At 44.3% G+C, this 23,366-nt stretch overlaps 1 long non-coding RNA gene across 2 annotated transcripts in view; it reads right to left on the bottom strand.

The window, feature by feature from the left end:
* Positions 1-23,366, bottom strand: part of LOC122464530 — a 149,999-nt gene that overhangs the window by 771 nt on the left and 125,862 nt on the right. The window lies entirely within an intron of this gene.

Genomic DNA, 23,366 nt, shown 5'->3' with positions numbered 1-23,366 from the left:
GCCAGGGTTTGCAGCATGTATTGAAAAATGGCAGGCAACTAATAGACATGGAGATGCACTTCTTCTGCCTTGATTCCTTCTGGTTTTTTTAGCTCAGCAGAGTTGGTGGAATTTCTGCCAAGATCCAGTGCCCGCAATTATGAATGGTAACATTGCCTTAGGGTGCAGTCTATTCAGGGCTGCACTGGAGGCATCAGGGCCCAGCAGAATGGCTGTCAAGTTGACTCAGCAAAGCTACACTCAAAAATGCCACTTTTAAACTGAAATAGGAGTATCCTTACAGGGATTTGCTTTAGTTTAAAAACTGGTTTCAAAACCCAGTTAAGTTAAACTGATGCGACTTTCTCATGTAGACAAGGCCTTGCTCTGCTCCCACCAAAGTCAACCATTGACTTTAGTGAGAACAGCTAGGCCCACCCTGAGTGCTTTTGAAAATGCCATGTCACCTGTCTTTCTCTCCACATGTCCCTCTCTATAGCTTTCAAATGTTAGCAGATATAGGACGACCAGACTCCTTCATTCCATTGCCTGGAGGATTAACCACAGCTCAAAGGTGTTAAGATGAAAACATACTAGATGTCAGCTTTTCATTTTTAAAATCATGTTAAAACGACTTAAAAGTATATCAAAAACAAATCATTCTTGTACATGTCTAAGGCAAGTTTATAATGATAGTTCCATGACCAGAGGCTGTTTGCCTGTGTTTTACAGTTTTGTATTGTAAGAGACCCAAAAAAGATAGAAATAAAATGAGCAAGCAGCACTGCTATTAGCTACCATCAAGTTCTTTCCAAATAATGCCTATAGCAGCACTGTCCCCCCTAGGTAATTCTCCACTCAGATTCCAGTATGGGAAGCTAGGGTTTGCTTATGATATTAGATCACTGGGTGTTCTGTCTCTGGCAGAGGCACACACCTAGGACCAAGTCCCACCTAGCATTACAGACTTCATTGACATTCCAGAGTATGAATGAGAGCTGAGTCCCATTGATTCAGCCATCCATGTCTCTGCCCCAGCACATTTTGGTTGCTGTGCTCATGGGACTGGCCACAGAGCATTTTTCACCACACTCTGCAGTTGCTGCACAGCTCAGTAATGCCTAATTCAAAAGCCATTGAAATAAGTGGAAAGTCTCCCACAGATTTCACTGACTCTTCGATCAAGGCCCGAGTGCGCATCTTTCTTCTGTAACCACTAACGGGTTACAGGACTTAGCCCTATTTTGTATGGATGGTTTAGCTTTTTGTTTTGCAAAGCCTCATTGATTGGATTTCAGTTTGCAGAACTGAAAACAAAACTAGGAACTGCTGAACTTTGAGTCCCGTTTTATCTGAACTCCCCACAGCTTGGGGATTAGGCTACATGGTTCCAATCTTGGCCTTCCAGTGCTGCCTCTGGCACTGTGACAAACCAAAAAAGCCTTGCTTATGGCAGGCCTGTGTTGAGTGTCTAACTTCCTTGAAAATGAATCTGGACAACTTCCCAGATAACATATCTGTGCCTCTAATTCATATCTCAAGGATGAAGTTGATCAGGGAAGAATTGCGGAGGACTGGTGAGTTATTCTTGGTATTTATCAGTGTAACACCTGGAGGTGATCTGATCTTCCTGCCTCCTCAGAAAAATAAATCTGTCTTCTTAGCTAGCAAATCTGCACTCAGACACTTGTGTGCCAAACATGCAGGTGTACAGTATGCGTACTACTACCGTGCCATCTGTAGCCTCCCCTGCATGGCAGTTGTTTTATTCGGGGCTGGCCTCCACTAGCAAGCATAAGTCCAGGAAACAGTTATACAGTGGTACGTGTTAAAAAGATAAAGCTTTATCTCACTAAGATCAGCTCAGCATGAGATCACATTGCAGAAACAGGAGCTTTCCCCGTCTTACTACTCAATAAGGGAAATATCATGGTAAGAAAAAAGGTAACATTGTATAGTCACGCAAACCCTTCATTGTGTACATAGTACGTACCCACACAAGCAGTCCCACTGAAGGCCACTAGCTCCTGTGGTTGATTTGCTCCTTGGAAGGGTTTGGCCAGTTGTTCCAGAAAGTCATGGATCACCTCAGCCCTTTTTGGCCCATAGCACTTCCCAAACCTCCTTCCTACGGAAGCATGGGGAACCTCACTGAAGGCTTTACTCTAAACTTACTCCAACAGTGGAATCGTACCCATTCCCAGGGCCAACCATAGCGTTTGTTGTCAGACCTATGACAATTTTTGCCACCAAACCATCTCCCACCCGACCCCCGCAAAATACCTGACCCCTTCCCAGCTTCTCCTGCAACTAAATTAATTGACACTTGCCCATTATACTCTGCCTTACTATGAATGAACAACACAGTCTCAGTTTTTGTAAGTAAAGAGGCTCACAATGGGTCTACAAAACCAGGAACATATTTTTATATGTTCTGTTGTTATAATTGAAAACAGCATCCTGGTCTGCTTTATGTAAACCCAAAGGAACTGCCAGCCAGCATGATGAGCCGGTGAAATTGACAGCAGACTGGACAAGCACTTCAGAGACCTCCCCCAGGAGTGTCATTTGAGAACGTTGTCCCTTACCCTTTACTGCCATGGAGTTGACCAGAGAGCCAGCTGTCCCCCATACATCGATTCAGATCCAGGTCAAGTCTGAATTGAAGGTACAGAAACAGCTAGGAGACTTGTCCTAGTGCCAACAGGGCACAGCTTGGACAACACAATCTGGGGCCTTTCCAAGTATCCAGGGATCAATTATTTGATTTTTTTTTCTGGACCCTAAAGCCCCTCTGGGTGACGATGAGGAGACCTATGAAAAATCAGTGGCAAGTTTTCAGTCATAGTGCTCGGAGGCCTCAGTTTACAACATTTTATATTCTCAAGGATGACGGGTAGAAGCTTCTCTTTATTTATTTTTAGATTTTCCTTTGACATTTCTTGATGCTGAATTAGGTAGGCCCATCAGCTTTACAGGCATGCAAAGATCAAGTCTACCAATTCCACTGCTGTCAGGGCTCTCTGACCACATGAAGGTAGGCAGAATTTGCCACTAGAAATTGCTGCCAATTATATAAACATTACTTCCAAACATTTCTCAACTGCACAAATTTCCTTTCTGCTTCTCATATTTTCAAGCATTAATTTTATTTCATTATAATGTTTTCTCATGCCACAATCTTCTATCTTGGACAGTAGTAGTACAAAAGTCTACCTGGTCCAACCCTATTCAACTACTCTAGGGTGAGTACTTGGCTTACTACACTCTCACTCCAGACTTTGGTGGACTTGATTCAGCCAGTCCCTTACATGCAAAATTCCCATTAATTTGAGTGAGAGTTCCACTCACGGAGCACTTGAAGGAGCAAGTTCAATTGAAATACCTAAGTGTTTTTACCTACCACTGGTGAATACTATGGGTGCGCTATGCTTGGAGGTGGTGTATATTTACATTCTGGCCCTCTCTGAAGGCAATTGTCTTTGTCTTCTTTGAGGTCTACCCCATTGAAGTACAGTACAATATCAAGTATTCTAATGCCATTAGGACTACTGAATAAATGCAGACGATCAGAGTTCTGGATAGCTGAGGGAATGTTGACTAAAATTAATAGATTTGGGGTGACATTATCCTTTTATGAATGACAGGGAGATTCTGATAACGGAAGCTTGGATAATTGAACTTGTGTACAGTAGAACCTCGATTTTATGAACACCAATCTTACAAATGACCGGTTGTATGAACCATTTTCCCTGATTGGGTGGAGGGGAGAGGGAAGGGAAATCACATAACAAAAGTGATATCAGTGAAGAACAACTTGACATCCCTTCACATTCCTATGCCTTCAGTGCATTGGAAATCACGTGGCAGTGGTTTGAAGGTCTAGAAGAAAGCAACGTAGTGCACCAGCCTGCAACGTATGCGCTACATCTACTGTAATTTTCAAATGGTTAATTATATGAACGTTTTGGTTTTATGAACTCAATTCACAATTCATTCATAAAACAGGCATTCAGCTCTCTATTGGTTAGACAACCAGACAATCCCTCAGACATTTCTGAATTAAAGTAATAGTATTTAGAATTTGGTATTAAAAAACTCAAACCTTATAAATGGGGAACATTGTGCTTTCCTGAACACTCCTTCACGTTGAGCAAAATTGGCTAGAAAAGGGACTGAGGCCATCTTTTTTCTGTGACATTTAATTTACCTCCAGGGCACAATAGTTAGTGTAAGAGTCAAACAGTCTAAAAGTTAGCCCGAGTTGCATGAAACTATATGACTGTATACTACACTGTTAGAAAATGCCGCCTTTATCTGGTAAAACAATGCACCAGCAGCTCTATTTTTGCTTCTCTGTAGCCTGGTAAGATGAAACATTAATTTGATGGAAAGTGTGATCAAATTAGCCAAAGGAGCCAAAGGGTATGTCTACACTACGAAATTAGGTCGAATTTATAGAAAGTAGATTTTTTAGAAAGTGATTTTATACAGTCAATTGTGTGTCCCCCCACTTAAGACCATTAAGTCGGTGGAGTGAGTCTACAGTACCGAGGCTCGCATCAAGTTCCAGAGCGTTGCACTGTGGGTAGCTATCCCACAGTTCTCACAGTCTCTGCCGCCCATTGGAATTCTGGGTTGAGATCCCAATGCCTGATGGGGCAAAAAACATTGTCACGGGCGGTTCTGGGTACATGTTGTCAGGCCCCCCGCTCTCCCCCCCCGCCCCCATGAAAGCAACGGCAGACAATCATTTCGCGCCTTTTTTCCTGGGTTACCCATGCAGACGCCATACCACGGCAAGCATGGAGCCTGCTCAGCTCACCATCACCGTACGTCTCCTGGGTGCTGGCAGACATGGGACTGCATTGCTACACAGCAGCAGCTCATTGCCTTGTGGCAGCAGACGGTGCAATATGACTGGTAGCCATCCTCGTCATCTTCTGGGTGCTCTTGGCCAGCCTCCGTGAGGTCGGTTGGGGCGTTTGGACAGACATGGGTGCTCCTGGCAGACCTCGGTGAGGTCTGTCAGGGGCGCCTGGACATAAATGGGAGTGACTCAGGTCATTCTCTTCTTTAATTTTTGTCTAATGGAGATTCAGTCCTGCCTGGAATATTGGCAGAGGGATAGCTCAGTGGTTTGAGCATTGGCCTGCTAAACCCAGGGTTGTGAGCTCAATCCTTGAGGGGGCCATTCTGCCTCAGGCTACTCTCCCAGCCAGCAACACCACAAGTACCCTGGGAAACGATAACAGCTAGCAGTTGTACTGCATCGTCTGCTGCCAGCCTACTCCTCCCTCCGTGAAAGCAACGGCCGACAATCATTTCGTGCCTTTTTCTGTGCGGGCGCCATATTGCTGTCAGCATCGTCATCCACCCGCCGCTTCCGCTGCCACTCTGCTGTCCTGCTCACACCATACCACGGCAAGCATTGAGCCTGCTCAGATCACCACGGCAATTGTGACCGCTCTAAACACCATGCGCATTATCCAGCAATATATCCAGAACCAGAACCTGCAAAAGCAGGCGAGTCGGCGATGGCAGCGCGGTGAGGAGAGTGATGAGGACATGGACACAGACTTCTCTCAAAGTATGGGCCCCGGCAATTTGGCCATCCTGGTGGCAATGGGGCAGGCTCATGCCATGGAATGCCGATTCTGGGCCCGGGAAACAAGCACAGACTGGTGGGACCGCATAGTGTTGCAGGTCTGGGACGATTCCCAATGGCTGCGAAACTTTCGCATGCATAAGGGCACTTTTATGGAACTTTGTGACTTGCTTTCCCCTGCCCTGAAACACCAGAATACCAAGTGAACCTCACAGTTCACAAGCGAGTGGTGATAGCCCTGTGGAAGCTTGCAATGCCAGACAGCTACCTGTCAGTCAGGAATCAGTTTGGAGTGGGCAAATCTACTGTGGGGACTGCTGTGATCCAAGTAGCCAACATGATCACTGACCTGCTGCTATCAAGGGTAGTGACTCTGGGAAATGTGCAAATCATAGTGAATGGCTTTGCTGCAATGGGATTCCTTAACTGTGGTGGGGCAATAGACGGAAGGCATATCCCTACCTTGGGACCGGACCACCAAGGCAGCCAGTACATAAACCAAAAGGGGTACTTTTCAATGGTGCTGCAAGCACTGTTGGATCACAAGGGACGTTTCACCAACATTAACGTGGGGATGATTTCTGTTCAGCCACAGGCAAACAGCCCAACAGGAACGGCCACCTCTGAATGTCCCCCTATTTCAACCGGGTGACCATGAATGATATCACTCTCATGAGGATAACACAGAGAGATAAAGAACGGATGTTGCTTGAATGCCAACAAACACTGGGACCATACGCTGCCATGCTTTGTTTTGCAATGATTCCAGACTATGTGCTGCTGGCCTGCTGTGGTAAAGTGTCCTACCATGGAGGACGGAATAAGGCTGCTCTCCCCAGAAACCTTTTTCAAAGGCTTTGGGAGTACATCCAGGAGAGCTTCATGGAGATGTCCCTGGAGGATATCCACTCCATCCCCATACACGTTAACAGACTGGTCCAGTAGCTGTACTGGCCGCGAATGCATCCCAAGTCTTCAAGGGAAATTAATAATTAAACATGCTTGCTTTTAAACCATGTATTATATTTACAAAGGTACACTCACCAGAGGTCCCTTCTCCGCCTTCTAGGTCCGGGAGCCCGCCTTCGGTGGGTTGGGAGGGTACTAGATCCAGGGTGAAAAACAGTTCCTGGCTGTCAGGGAAAACGGTTTCTCCGCTTGCTTGCTGCGCTTCAACCTCCTCCTGCTCCTCATCTTCCTCGTCCCCAAAATCCGCATCCCTGTTGCATGAGAGTCCATTGACAGAGTCTACGCACAGGGGTGGGGTAGTTGTAGGGGCACCCCTTAGAATGGCATGCAGCTCATCATAGAAGCGGCATGTCTGGGGCTCTGACCTGGAGTGGCCGTTTGCCTCTCTGGTTCTTTGGTAGGCTTGCCTGAACTCCTTAAGTTTCATGCGGCACTGCAGTGGGTCCCTGTTATAGCCTCTGTCCTTAATGCCCTTGGAGATTTTTGCAAATATTTTTGCATTTCGTCTTTTCGAACGGAGTTCTGATAGCACGGATTCGTCTCCCCATACAGCGATTAGATCCAGTACCTCCTGTTCGGTCCATGCTGGAGCTCTTTTGAGATTCTGAGACTGCATGGTCACCTCTGCTGATGAGCTCTGCACGGTCACCTGGACTGAAGAGCTCTGCATGGTCACCTGTGCAGATCAGCTCGCCACGCTGGCCAAACAGGAAATGAAATTCAAAAGTTCGTGGGGCTTTTCCTGTCTACCTGGCCAGTGCATCTGAGTTCAGAGTGCTGTCCAGAGCGGTCACAATGGAGCACTCTGGGATAGCTCCCGGAGGCCAATACCATCAAATTGTGTCAACACTATCCCAAATTGGACCCAGCAAGGCCAATTACAGCGCTAATCCACTCGTCGGGAAGGAGTACAGAAACCTGTTTTAAGAGCCCTTAAAGTTGGAAAAAATGGCTTCGTAGTGTGGACAGGTGCAGGGCTAAACCGATCTAATGCTGCTAAATCTGACTTAAACTTGTAGTGTAGACCAGGGCCAACTGTGACTGATGGAATCTCAATGGATCTGTTTATAGTTTACTATAGCAAAAGGGTTGTGGGGGAATGTGGATGCTGACAAAAGAGCATGCCTTTCCAAGCTGTTTTTGAAAAGAATGTCAGCTCCCTAGTTTACGAGATGTAGCCTTTGCACAAGAGGTTGATAGGAGCTGGCAGTTTTTGAATCAAGCAGTTGGTGTGGTGCTCTGAGGAAAGAACCACTGCCAGCATTTAGACTGAAATGACCATGTTTGCTGAGAGTCAAAATGGGTGTCCTCATCCATGGATAGATGACACATTAGATAAGTGCTAGAACAAGGTGATTGACAGACAGCAAACAAATGCATGTGGCAAGATCCGGTACCCTCTAGATCATATAGAATTCAAATATCATATTAGCTATAGCCTAGTAAGAAAAATCATCAAAACATACAGTCAACTGCTGTAATGGATTCAGGGAGCAGTTTAATGGAAATCTCAAGAAGGAATGTAATTAGACTGTGTCAATTAGGCTGCTTGGGGATATCTAGCTTCTGCTATTGCTAGCTCAGAACCCTAACAGGACGATTAGGATGAACTGAAATCAGCCTGATTGATTAGGGTATATAAACCGACATATGCCAAATTCTGGGGAAGATGGTGTGTTGGAGTCTGAATCCATCTGGAGCTATGTGAGTCAGGAGAATGACTTTGCTCTGCTGGCCTTGGAGAAAGTGGCAGATCAAGATGAAAGGTAAACAATATAAGAGTCAGGAGGTGGCACAAAGAAGCTATTGAGGAAAAGTACTGAATGCATCTGCTGTGATACTGTGCTAAAACCATCAGTTCTATGAACTTTGTCATTAGTCTTTGGAATTAATATTAAACAGTTTTTTACAAGGATTTCAAAACTCTTTATTTACTGTACTATTTTTAGGTGCAAATTCTAAAGTCCCCACTCAGTCCGTCTGAAAAATTCCTGAGGACATCAGAATTTTGCTATTACTGGGTGCAAAAGTGTGTGCACAAATCCTTGCATGTCTTTGTGTCTCTGTGTGCAGACTGGTGGTTTTGTGCAGAGATAAGGCACTAGGCATGAGGTTTACATTTGCACTGCAGTTACCTGAAATGTGGACACAAATGCCTATTTGTGCGTAACTTTCAGCCTGGTTATGAAACATCAAAGATCCAATCTACACCATACACTGGAACCATGTTTAAAATCTGGTTTTAGGACAATTGACTTGACATGGTTTTATTTGCTGTCTAGAAATAGCTTTAAAGTCACTAACTAATTTGTAGAGTAAAGACTGCAAACCCCCCAACAACGCGGTATTATTAAAAGATACTACTCTAGAGCAAGGCAAAGCAGTCCAGCAGGAGCCAGCAGGACCTGATCCTAGTCATTACCACTCATGCAAGGGAGAGGATATGTCAAGGGTAGGGAATGTCTTGCGGGACCGACAATATGGCAACTTACTTTCAGCTAAGTAGAGTACAGCAGTTATGGATGTACACTTGAATAATGGTCTAGGCCACTTTGTGCATTAGCAGGGATGCTAATATACAGCAACCTCTCACTGTTCCTAAAGAATCCTGCAATATTTCCTCCTGTCCCTGGTCCACACTCTAGAGAAAAATTATTGTTGCAGAAATGATTTTTAAAACACTTTCACATTTGAAACCCCTCATTTCTTCACTATGATTTCTCTTCAGTTTGAGACTATGATGTGAGACTCTTTCTGAATACAGCCCTTAGTACCTGGCGCTTGCTGAAGCTCCTTTCTTTGCAAAATGTGAAGGTTCTTGTGGGTTTAGAACTCGTAGCCCAAATTTTTCATATTTTCCTATTATCACTATGTTGTTGATGTTAAAACCCATCCTCGCCTGAGCTTCCTACACAGTGCAGTTTGCACACTCTAACTTCCAGGAGAGGACTATGCTGTATTGTCAAGTGTGGAACATGTTGGTGTGAGTTTTGATTTGGGATAAATGAAAGTGATCATGTTGTATTAAAATTTACTAGACTGAATTATGTATTATAATTGTTTATAGGGTGAAATTTCATTGGGTAACATTCTTATTTCCATTGATTGCAGTGGGAGTTTGCCTGAGTCAAAAAAAACCAACAACAAAAAACGGAGCAAGGACTTCAGGATTTGACTTAGCACTCCTCAGAATTAGTACCTGATTAAATTAACTTGATATTATTAATTATTATTATTTTTATTAGTTTACAGAATGCCCATTAAGCAAACACTTACAACAAGAAAACAGGTAGCACTGTAGTAATTGAGTGCCATAATTATATACACAAGACTTTAATTATGTTCACTTAGTTACTCGTTGACATGTCAAAGCAGTTTGCTTTATTTTATTGGGGACATTTTGTGTGATTATAGGTCATGGAGTTTTTCTCCCCTGCCCCTGCCTCCACTCTGACCCTTTACATCACATTAGTAGGGCAGCTCATGTCTACACTAGAGCCAGTCAAATTTTTTTCCAATGTTTCCAAGTTTTTTCGCTGCAAAATGGCTTTTTTTCAAAAATGGAAAATATTTAAAAATGTTTTGTTTCTATTGAAATTTCTGATAAAAAAAATCCAGTGAAATTTTTTGATAAAAATCAGAAATATGGTTCTGTTTTGAACCTTCCAACACAGAAATGACTTTGAAATTTTGATTTTTTTCACAATTATTAAGGAAATAATTTTGATCAACTGTAGTCTACGGGTTTGCTTTCTGGTAGCTGTTGTATATTTCTAGTTCTTTCATTGAGATTGATCGTCTTTCTGAAGGCGCATTTCATTGTCTGGCCTTCTATTAAAAAAAGTTAGCAAATACTATCCTTAGTTGGGATTATTGTGCATATGTTCTTCTTTGTGCAGATATTTTGATAATTGTTCCTTTGATAACCTACTTTGTGTTAAATGGTTTTTTTTCTTCAATGGGCTTGCAGGTATATTTCTCCACTATACATGGATATATTTTTCCACTATACATGGTGCATAGGCCTCCCACCATTTTTATATTAAAAAAAATCTAATCACCAATTTTCATGTAAGTATTTAACATTATTTTCTTTACTATGATTTCTCAGTATCCAAACTATCCATGGTAATCAAAAGATGTAGCAGCTAGCACCACCCTCTATCAATAGGCTGCTCCACAATTTTGCTCGGTTACAATATGTTCTGTACAAGTTTTGATGGAAAGTCTGTGAGACTTGGGAAAAATAAAAAATGCTTTTAAGATGATGGCATTTCACCAAAGGGAAAAAATGATTGAAAGTCAAAAGTGTAATACAGGCTGGAAATTCTTGAACAGATGTAGCAGGTGTAAACATGTTTTCTTATCTTGGTTCCTGGATTTTACATCCTCCTACAAGACTTCTATGTACTCAAAAAAAAGGTTATATGTACAGATGGTAAACTGCTAAAATGCCCAGAAGGTTCAAAACTCATCTGTGCTCGTGAAGACAGGGAGAATTTCCCATCGACTGACTCACAGGTGTTTGGAAAGCTCCGAATTAGATTCAGGGTCTGCCGTTCTGTTTCGTTTGAGCAGATGCCTTGGGTGATATGCTGGAAACAGGCAGACCATTTTTTCTTATGATGTCCAAGTAGTTAAGAACATGATGAGAAATCCTTAGAGTGAGGAGGTGGAGACAAACTTTTTGGCAGGTAGGCCACACAGTCATTACAAATTGAGGCTGTGGGCCACTAATGTCCCTCAGCTTCTGTTCTCTCTTACTGACACATTGTTCTGCCTCAGGTCACTGACTCACTGCTTGCCTGCCCATTGCAGTCCTAATCATACATTCCCTTTTGGCACAAAACAGTTATTTTTTGCATTGTGCAGGGTTGTCTTCCTGTTTCTGCCCCTATTAGTCCATGGCAAGAACAGAAGCTAAATGAACCCAGTGTCTCAAACACTTGGCTGGTGCAACAGAATAAGGACATGCAAGTGACAATTTCTACTGTGAGAGTATCATGCTGGTATTGCGCTTTTGCCACCCCACCTCATATTAAACCAAAAGTAAACAAAATTCCGTGCAGCACCTATTAATAATAAATAATTAACTAATATGAAATTTATACTGTGATTTACTTGCAGAGCCCTGATTTTACAAAGGTCTTGAGATACTCCTTGAACTTTTAAAATTGCGGCAATTGCTTGACAGGTTATTTCACAAGAGAACAGGACATGTAGGGTCCTGCATAGATCCTTACTATCTCTCCTTTATAGATCAGTGCTACCTCTCTCCTCTTCAATACCTGAGACCACTTAACAATGGTGTGATATGTCATGAACTTGGTGACTGGCCAGCACTGCTCTATTGACACCAAAATTTAGACCAGATGCAGAGCTGGTGTAAATTGGTTACATCAGCTGTGGGTCTGGCCAGTGATGAGCTGCCAAATCTGAAAAACCGGTTCCTTCACTCGCTCCGGGTCTTCGGTGGCACTTCAGTGGCAGGTTCTTCAGTCGCTCCGGGTCTTCAGCGGAACTGAAGGACATGCCACCGAAGTGTCGCCGAAGACCCGGAGTGAGTAAAGGACCACCGCCGAAGTGCCGCCGAAGACCTGGAATACCACCGGGTGAGTAAAAATTAAAAAGGGATTCTCAGGGGAGCCTCCCCAGCCGAGAGCTCAGGCGGGCCAGACAGGACAGTCCTGTGGGGCGGATGTGGCCCGCGGTCCGGAGTTTGCCCGCTCCTTTAACAACCGGTTCTAAACCGGCTTCAAAATTTAACAACTGGTTGACGCAAACCGGCTCCAGCTCACCACTGGATCTGGCCCTTTTGTATTCTTAAAATTTGTGACCACCATCCTCACAAATATGCTGCAGTGTCTGCAAGAGCCTGCTAGCACCTAGATGAAGAGCAGCTGGTTCAAACTGAATCCAGGCAAGATAGAAATGGTGCTGGCAAGAAGAGGAGAACATTTAAAGAACTGGCAAGACACTAACCACCTGCTCCTTTCAAGGCACCTACCCTCTTTTTGTTGAAATAGTATGTAGCAATGGGATCCACCTGGATACCCAAGCAGCAACCATGCTGAGAGATGAATTCCTTTACCCTCTAGTTTTCCAGAAGCGATAGCCTTCCTCTCAGGTGGGATCTGGGCAATGTAATTCGTGAATTTGTCAGGTTAGACTACTGTAACTCAGTGTACTGGGGTTGAAGGTTGAGGCAACACAGAAACACCAATCTGTGCAGAATGCAGCATCCCACCTCCTTAGCAAGAAAGACAGCAGAGAACATACCATGTAGGATACTCCTCACCCTCCAGTGGCTTCTGGATCCCTAACAGTGCTAATTCACAACCCTGTTCTTAATCTTCAAAGCCCTAAATGTGTTGAGGCTGGACTACATATGAAACCACCTCTGCATTCACAATCCACCGAGGCAGCTGTACTTTTGTGGGACAATGCAACTAACAGTGCCCAGGTAGAGGCTTGTGAGAGCTAAAGATAACATTTTCTTAGTCAGGGGACCCTGCCTATGTAATAACATACTGAAAGAGATAAAACTGAGCCAAAGCCTGCATCTTATCGTACACTTTTTATCTCCTCACCTGCACTCTGCCCACAAGTCCATCTCACTGGGGCTACATTAACGTTCAAAACATCAGATAGCTTCCTCTCCCTGAAGTCAAAATTTTGTTGTGAGAGAATTACAGAACTGGACTCTTAGGGGAAAACCATGTTCCTGCTGCTAGGTGTGTGTTTGCCAGTGACCGTGCTCTATGCTATATCTTATGTTGTCACATACACACTTGTGACTTGCTGAAGAGTGCTGGCCATGCAATTATTACTGATTTGCCTTTTCAGCTTTTAATATATATATTTCATTTAAGCTTTATTGCCCTCACACCTGGGACTGAATATCCTGGCTTGGGTAAGGTGCAGTGCAGGTCACACTCCCAGGAGAGCTCTGCCAAGGCACCTCAGTCCTGGCCTACAACATCCCTGTCATAATCATGTTTCTCTCATATGAGCAGAAACTGCATTTTCGTGCCCAGTGGGGCTAAACTGTGTCCACAGGTCACCAAACTAATTTCTCTCACGACCTAAGCCACATTTGAATGCAGATGGCCTTGAATGGTGAAATGTTAGGCCATTTAATTACTTTTACTCCAGATCTTTTCACAGATACAACTCTTAAATGTCACTGCACTTTTAAAAATAACAAGAAGGTGGCACATAGGGAAATAAGAGAAGGAAAACAATGAAAAACAGCATCTGAAAGTTTGTTCGGTAGGGTGAGAATTAAGTCCCTGGTTGAGTGGTTCACAGCAGTCCAGCAAGAACAGTGTCAATGACTCGTAGTACACTGAGGTAGTGCTGACAAGAAGCTACAAAACAAAGCAAAATTCTCTGCTTGTGTTTTTCTGTCAGAACAAACCGTGGGGCTTGTTTCCTGGCAACATGCCACAGCTCCTTCCTTCACTCCACTGAGGCTCAGCTACCCCTAGGGGGAGCCCATTGGCTGTCATCTTCCAGCAGAGCTGCTGTTTAACTAGCTCCTTCTGGGATGTGGACCAGCTCTCTGCAAGCACAATTAGAGTGTCTGTCAGGAGAAGATGAACTACTGCAAGGCAGGTAAATGTTTGGTGATTCGGAGCTGTGGTCTTAAAGCTAAATCACTGACAAGTGCAGATGGGCCAGTTCGAATAACTTCTTCTCTTTTTTTAAAAGGAAAGGCCTCTGCATAGAAAGCTCCACTAATCCTCTTAGTACAACATATCTTTCCTTCTTGTCAAAGGCTTCAATGAATGAAATAACAGTTCTCACTAGAGGATGATATTCTAACCTAAGGTGGTTTAAAAACAACAACAACTGGGGAATCTACTGAACATTTTATTTTTTATAAAGTGATGGAATAAAACTTAGCACTTCATATGCTCAAAGCAGCATGTGGACTCTAATTCTCAGGACACCACTGTGAGATAGACGTGACTATTATTATCCCCATTTTACAGATGGGGAAACTGAAATAGATGAAGTGACTTGACCCAACCCAGAGTTGATGCAGTGGCAGAGCCCAGATTAGAAGTCAGGACCACCTGATTCTTAGCCCCATGCTCACTCCTCCAGTCTGCACTGCCTTATCATAGTATGTGTTATCATATAGAGTATGTATATGTATGTGCTTGTGTGTGTGTATGGTTGTCTGATAAACCAACACTTTGGGTAAGTAGTGAGGAATGAGGACAAAGACCTACAGCAGTCACAATAGTTACAATCACCTAAGGAGAGAAACCACTAGTGATTTTAAAGGTATATTCCATTCCACTTTCAGCCATGTACCTGCCAATGCTTGACTCTGAGGAGAATAGAAGTGTGGTCAATTTAAAAAAATATTGTAATTTATTAGTTTCCATTTTCTCTCTTTAGTCAGTTGGGATCTAAGAGCTTTTAAGGCCAAACTTTGGGCCTGAAACATTCACAGGCATTCATAGAGGCATACTGAAATCCTGAGGGAGCAACCATGTTCCGAGGCAGCCATCTAGCTCCGACACAGCTGCTAATTTTGCTTTTTTGCAAGAAACTTCAGCATGCAGATGTGTAGTAACACTGTGATTGTGCCATGCCAAGTATGCATTGACATTTGATCCAGCTGCATAGGCTCAACTGGCTAGTGAGATCCTTCAGTTTTCCATGACCCTCTTGCTCAGGCAATGCTCCACAAGACACCAAGAATCACATCTTGTTGTCTTAACAACAATATATCTATTTTTTGGTGTGACAGGATGAATCTACCCTGCACTGACCCAGCTGGAGTTAACCACACAGTGTGAGCTGAAGAGGCCACACCCCTTCACTCCTGCTAGACATGCTGGAGACAGGATATAAAAGGGAGTGTCCCAGCTCAGTTTGGAATGGTTGAGGAGGAGAGTGGATGCACTCTGCAGGATCCTACCAGGGAGTGGCTGGAGCTATACACCATGGAGGCTGAGCCAGTGAGATTGACGTCAGTACCCCTGCTGACCCCAGAGGATGAGAGTGAGCTGGAAAGCCGACACCCCCAGGAGATCTGACAGAACAGAAACCAAGGGTAGGAAGTGGCCCCGGGAATGTGACTGTTAAAATAGGAAACCGAGCTGAAGCCGTGGACCACACTCCCAGTTTCACAGGGCCCAGGGTCGGGACCTGGTGGGGTAGCATGGGCGCAGGTCTCTCTACCCTACCCCACACCTACCGCTGGGTGTGGGCACTGCCCAAGGACTCTGGTCATTGGACCATGCTGCCCTGAGAGCACTACCCTGCTTTATAGGCTAGGACAGCAGTACCTACTCTAACCACTTGAGCCATAATCCCTTATTTGCCACATGCAACCCAACAGCCATGTATCTACCCATGACACATTGGTTCATCGCTGAGGGAAAGTGACACTCTCATAATACCACACCCCTCTGCAATATGTCCCTTTTGTTTACCTGTCATGTATACCTACAAGTACAGTAGCAACAGAAGGATTTGACGTTCCCTACCTTTAGCAAAACATGCAAATAAAGACTAGACATTAGTGTTCTTTCATCGAGAGCTCCAATCATCAGCAGACAAGCTCCAATCAAGATTTTCATTCTACCCTAGACCCCACTGTTGCCTCAAGTAGTGTATCATTAAAATGATTGGATAACAGATCCATGTAGAATGCTGAAACTGATCTTGACCTGCCTAATCATACCATAAATAGTGACACTGGTTTTTTTTCAGCTGTCAACAATGGATTCTGTCTCTAAAGTGTTGGAGCTGTAAATATTGGGCAGGTGGAAGGAAGGTTGTAATCTGGGAGAGGAGGAAATGTTATTAGAAAAGCTGTACAGAATCTGAAGTTGCACAAATGATTTAATTATCTTCTGCCTGAATATGCTGAAGTAAATGTTATGGGCAGTTCCTGGGAAAAGAGTTGGCTATTTGATTAAATTTCAATAGATGAAGGCCAGATTCTGGAAGGTGTTGAACACCAATGCCCACTGATTTTTAGAACATCGTAATATCCCTCAGTACCTCTTATGAGGCTAACAAGGAATTTGAGGAAATGAACTTGCCAAAAAATACTTGGGAAATATCACATCTTATTGAAGGGCAAAAGGGAATGTATTTCTTAGTACAACTGTTCTCAAACTGTGGGTTGGGACCCCAAAGTGGGATGTGATCCCCTTTGAATGGGGTCACCAGGGCTGGCTTAGACTTGCTGGGGCCCGGGGCTGAAGCCTGAGCCCATCTGCCCAGGGTCAAAGCCAAAGCGCGAGGGCTTCAGCCCTAGACAGAAGGTCTCAGGTTGCAGGCCCCCTGACTAGGGGCTGAAGCCCTTGAGCTTCAGCTTTGCCCTCTTCTCTTCTTACCTCCCCTCCCCCCATAGCGGTGGGGCTTGGGCTTTGCTTCCCCCCCCTCCCCAGGGCAGTGGGGCTTGGGCAGACTCAGGCTTTGGTCCTCTCTCCTGGGGTTGCGAAGTAATTTTTGTTGTCAGAAGGGAGTCACGGTGCAATGAAGTTTGAGAACCCTTGTTTTTAGTGGAACCATTGGAGTCCTACCATAAGATGTGATATTCCCCAAGTATTTTTGGTATCAAATTTCTTAGGCCTTCTTGCAAGCTTCATTATTTTGGTTATAATACCTTTGATTAAGATATCATTGATAGACAGTTTATTGTGTTTGGTTTGGTTGTTGGCCTACCAATATACGACTTGTACATACATCAGGATCCATTTGGGCACCAGCTACACATTGTCAAAGATTAACTAAGCTGTTTGTAGGATGCTACATTTTTTTTTTTTTTGCACTGTTGGAAAGTGTGACACTTCTTATGGCTCCTCACTAAGAACTTGGGTTAATTTTATGGGGAAATAGAGTAGCACCTAATTCCCCAGCTATTTGTGGCAAGAGATTGCACTATTAACAATTGCCAACAGTTACGACACAACCTGAGGTACAATCTCCCTTTGTAACCAAAACAGGAAATAACTGTGCTGTCTTTCATACCACTGTTTAGTAACTTGGTAAATATTGACTTTTGGAATAGAGATGACTGTATAAGGTCCACTGATTCTATGTAGACTTAAGGGAGAGAGCCATGTGGAAGAGTGAAGGTTTCACAAAATCCTACGTTAAATAAACAAATAAGCTACATAATAGTCTGGAAAAAACCCCAAAAATAAATGGCCTTTGCCTAAAATCCAAAACTGAGCCAAGGGCTGAGAGCCAGGGTGTGAAAAAACTGGTACTGTGCAGGGGAACTTGCTAGCAGCCCACAGGAGCCATGGAAAGATGTATAATAGGCTTCCCATTGAAACCCCTGCCAAGGGTTTAGGAGCAAGGAAGTCAGTGAGATAACTCTGAGACTGCAACATAAGTAGTAGCTTTCATTTGATTCCCTCTAAGTTAATTACGATAAAAATGCAGCGAGGTTAAAACAGAGATAGGATGCACCAAATTCTTTGACTTTTATAATGTAAAATCCCACTGACTTGAGTGGGTTTTCAGGAGACACAAATACTCACTGAAATTAGCCTGATATGTAATTCAGAATGAAATGCTGAAGTAACACAGATGAACACACACAGGGAACCATGAAGAAAACAAGCATTGAATGTGGTCATACAAAGTTATCAAGAAACTGGTGAAAAACATGGCTATATGTGATTATTTCCCCCCCTTCCCCAAAGTTGGGGGGTCTTTTTGAAATAAAGCCCTGTGCCAAACGCTGCTTTGCTGGACCCAAGAATTGGGCCCTGAATGTGCATGGAAACTGAAAGACCCTCTCACTTTCTGTGGGGGTTTTTCACCTTCCTCTTCAGCGTGGGCACGGGTCACTTGCTGGAGGATTCTCTGCACCTTGAAGTCTTTAAACCATGATTTGAAGACTTCAGTAACTCAGACACAGGTTAGGGGTTTTTTACAGGAGTTGGTGGGTGAGATTCTGCGGCCTGCGTTGTGCAGGAGGTCAGACAAGACGATCATAATGGTCCCTTCTGACTTTAAAATCTATGATTCTAAATTACAGTTGGAACACACTGGCAGAACAGCATGGAAACTGATATCCTTTATAATTAAGTTCAGTTCACTTTGAAAACTGAAGATATTTTTTTAAAGGAAAGAAATAAAATGTAAACGATACTATTATTAAGGCACTGCAAATTATGTATTCTCCTAGAGTATGCCTGGTCTAAGATAACAAAGCTAGAGACAGAGGATATCTGGACATTCCAACACTAGACCCAGCAGAAGTACATTCATGAGGCTGAGTCTCTTCTCACTGACATCTATTTTACACTGATTTTGATGGAGTTACTCTTGTTTTGCATTGACATAGGTGAGTGGAGAATCAGATCCAGAGTTTGACTCTCTTGATCCCAATTATCCCTACTGGAAAATTACATTGACTGAAGAATCCTTTTCTCTTTTGAACTTCTTTGGGGGACAGCCTGTTTTTTTCACTGTGTAGGTACAGTGCCAAGCACAGTGTGGCCTCAGTCCACAGTTGGGGTCATAAACCACTACCACATGCAAATATTAAACCATAATAATGATCCAACCTGTCAAATTTCCATTCCTCAGATTCATATATTTATAACTTGCGTATGGAACAAACAGTACACAGGAGAGAGAGTATATTACAAGTGCTCAGACAACACAAAAGAAATGACTTACATTAGTGTGTGATCTATATATAGTGAAAGAGAATCAGATACCAAACAGGGCTTAGACTAAAACAGATTAATTTAAAGTTCAGCCAATAAAAAGTAAGTTCTTAGAATATATTCTAAGCTAGCAAGGCTGGAAGCCACACAAATTAGTTAGCCTTTATAGAAATAGATGTGCTACAGAGAGAAGAGTTGTAGCATTTTACAGAGAAATTGCATACAGTTCCAGGAAAAAAATCAAACAAAATATATCTGTCTTGACAACACATTCAGAGAGCAACTCAAGAGGGATACTGCCTCTGAATAAAAGCCTTCAGAAAACACTAAAATCAGCACTCAGAGACAGAGATGAAAAGGCTCTAAATTACTATGGTATGTCACAACCTGTCAATTTATTAGTAGATGGTTCTAAATGAGGATTAGGAGCAAAACATCAAAAACTTTGACAGTGGCATAATAAAACTATGCTTAAAATGGAAAAAGTATTTGTAATGATGCTGGTTCTGGTGGGACCCAACTGAGAGTGCCAATTCAGGACAAATTGCTTAGAACAGGGCAGTTACAGCCCAAGGCAGGGGTTTTTATGCACACCAAACCAGCCAGACAGAGAGGACTTTGGTTTTTATCGCACTGGCTAACCATAAGTCACACAAGCAATTCCCTTAGACACTCCAGTTTCCCAGTATCACCACCAGTGTCACTCGTTATGGGGACAAATGGTTATGAAAACCAATACCCCAGTAAAAGAAAAAAGGTTTGATCCCAAAGGACCAAGCCCCAGACCCAGGTGAATATACAAATCAGAACTTACCCACAAATCATGCTGTTGCCAATCCTTTAGAATCTAAAATCTAGAGGTTTATTTGTAAAAGGAAAAAGATATAGATGAGAGCTAGAATTGGTTAAAGGAATCAATTACATACAATAATGGCAAAGTTCTTGGTTCAGGCTTGTAGCAGTGATGGAATAAACTGCAGGTTCAAATCAAGTCTCTGGAGTACATCCACAGCTGGGATGGGTCATCATTCCTTTGTTTAGAGCTTCCGTTTGTAGCAAAGACCCTCGAGAGATATGAAGCAGGATTGAAGACAAGATGGAGGAGCTGCAGCAGCTTTTTGTATTCTCTTGCCATGTGGTCTCTCTTTCTTTGTCCCAAGGACAAGCTGTCCATCACATGATAACACCCATTGTTTCATGTTCTCTATGTATGTAAATCTCCCCACTGTATTTTCCACTGAATGCATCGATGAAGTGAGCTGTAGCTCACGAAAGCTTATGCTCAAATAAATTGGTTAGTTTCTGAGGTGCCACAAGTCCTCCTTTTCTTTTTGCGAATACAGACTTACACGGCTGCTACTCCAAAATCTGAAAATGGTTGATTCAAAGTGAGGGATACCAAAGATCTGAATTAGCGTGAAGGCTTCAGACATATTGCTGCTTCATGGTAAGTCACCAACCAATGATATGGCTGATTTCGAGGTGAAGAGTGTAAGAGCTGCTATATCACATCTAAATCCTCCTCTACTGCCAAGCTCTGCCAGCTGTAGGGCTACTTGGTGCTGGTAGAGCAGGGAAGATTCCGGCCTGATAGGTTAACTCTATACATTCAATAATAAGCTATTCAGAACTAAGGCTAGTCCTCTGACTCGGGAGGGGGGACCTGTGCAAAGATGTGAGGAAGTCTTACACTAACCGCCATAAATAGAATAGTACATTTGTCCAGAGAAAGTTTCACAGTTAGGGATAGGTGAGTGGTGGAGTTTGTATTTCAGTACACAGCCCCCGTCACAGACCAGACACCACTGAGCAAAGTGGGTACAAAGACAGAACACAAAGTTGGTCCCATCCCTAAAGCCCTAAAGGAGGAGAGGGGAAAGAGGTTGAGGAAACAATGAGGTCATTTTGGTCAGCATAATAAGCAGCAGTCAGAGCACAGCAGCGTCCTAACCATTGTTAAGGTTTTTGTAGGCATCACAGCAAAGGTTATGGTGTTTTATCAGAGGAGTTCTGTCATCTGTGCTCTCCATTCCTCACAGATTTAATAATTTTATTAAGATGATGTTAAAATAAAAAGAAAATGGTACAGAGTTTAAGCATAGAAGTTTCTGGTTATCAGGGAATAAGGTACAGATTATCAAGGGGTGCAAAGTTCGGTTTAGGAACAGGTGGCTTACAGAATGCATAATCTGCAATCTCCCCAATTGGGGGTAGAAGGTTAAGTACAGACATTGAGATATGGGGGTATGTTATTCATATAATGGCTATGTTCAGGTGTGGAGTATAATGAGTGGGTAGTAACATACAGTGATAGCCCTTACAAGTAAGATCCCTCTGTAACTGCCATATATCCTTGTACTTTCCTATACTTACCATAGGAAATACCTTGAATCTTTCGAATACCATAGTTATCTAAGGCAAGTGGCAAGTTTCTAAGGGCTACCACAATAAGCGTATGCAGTGATGAGCTGCCAAAATCTTAACAACGGGTTCCCTTCTCACCCCACGAGGGGGTCGTTGCCCACCCCCACCCCCCGGGGACTCCTGCCCCATCCAACCCCCCCGCGTTCCTTGATGCGCCCCCCCCCAGGACCTCTGCCCCACCCAGCCCCCTCCCCGTCTCCTGACTGCCCCCAGAACCGGGCAGGAGGGTCTCGTGGGCCACAGTAGTGGGTGCCCACCCCACCCCTAAGAGCCAGAGGCACCTGCCGGGGGGCAAGTTTGGGAGTCCCGGTGGTGCTTACCTGGGGCAGCTCCCAGGAAGCATCCAGCAAGTCCCTCTGGCTCCTAGAGGTGGGGGAGTGTAGCTGGGGGGGGGGAGCGGCCACTCCCCCATTGATCACATCAAAAGTGGTGCCTTAGGTGCCAACTCACTGGGTGCTCCGGGGCTGGAGCACCCACAGGGAAAACTGGTGGGTGCAGGCCCCCACCGGCAGCTTCCTGCCCAGCCCCAGCTCACCTCACCTCACCTCCGCTCCGCCTCCTCCCCTGAACGCGCCGCCCCGCTCTGCTTCTCCACCCCCCTTCCCACTGGCTTCCCGCGAATCAGCTGTTTGGCGGGAAGTCGGGGAGGACTAAGAAGCAGGCCGTGGTTTCCCGCTCAGGCCGAGGGTGGCGGAGGTGAGCTGGGGCAGGGAGCGGTTCCCCTGCGCGCCCCCCCCGGGTTACCTGCTGCGGCGCGGGCGGCCCTCCTCGCGCGCCCCCCACCGCCCCCCTGGGCCTGAGCGGGAAGCTGCGGCTTGCTTCTCAGCCTGCCCTGGCTTCCCGCGCGAACAGCTGATTCGCGGGAAGCCGGGGGTGGGGTGGAGAAGCAGAGCGGGGCGGCACGTTCAGGGGAGGAGGCAGAGGCGGAGCGGAGGTGAGGTGAGGTGAGCTGGGGGTGGGGTGGGGAGCTGCCGGTGGGTGCTCTGCACCCACCAAATTTTCCCCTTGGGTGTTCCAGGGCTGGAGCACCCATGGAGTCGGCGCCTAAGGCGTCACTTTTGGCCAGTTAAATTTAGAAGCCCTTTTAGTACCGGTTGTCCCTCGCGGAACAACCGGTTCTAAAAGGGCTTCTAAATTTAACAACCGGTTCTAGCAAACTGGTGCGAACCGGCTCCAGCTCACCACTGGGTGTATGCTGCGAGGTCGTACCAGGAATTGCTCTACTGCCATGTTTCTTCTAGTTGCTGTACTGAAATATTTCAATCAAAATACTTTCTCAGTAGCAAATGGCATTTTCCCCTAAATGAACATTTTTTTCAGAAAATTATCTTTTTGTTCAAAATGCTTAGGTTTTTTTCCCAACCACAAAAAATATTCAGTTTAGTTTAGGGTTTTGGTTCCCCATTTTTCTTTCTCCCCTTTCCTGGCCACTGGAAAAGGAGTGGGGGGGGGGGGGGGGAAGGAGAGAGAGGGTTGGAAAGTGAAAACAAGAACAAAATTCAAGAAGTGAATCTTTTTGTGGAAATTTTAAAAAAATTTCCCTGGAGCTTTCTGTGAAAAACAATTAACATATTTCAAACAGTTCTAGTGCTAAGTGCTGTAGTTGCTACACTGCCAAGTGGTGGTGTTGCATTAAAAAGCAGCTTAATAGAAATGGTCAGCTAATGCAAAGTCTGTGCATTTAAATAACATACAAATTGATCCATAAGACATGAAAGACACAT

Source organism: Chelonia mydas, chromosome 2, assembly GCF_015237465.2.
Source record: "Chelonia mydas isolate rCheMyd1 chromosome 2, rCheMyd1.pri.v2, whole genome shotgun sequence".
Taxonomy (NCBI): Eukaryota; Metazoa; Chordata; order Testudines; family Cheloniidae; genus Chelonia; species Chelonia mydas.
Note: the sequence above shows the minus strand (reverse complement) of the source record. Positions and strands in the feature narration are given on the sequence as shown.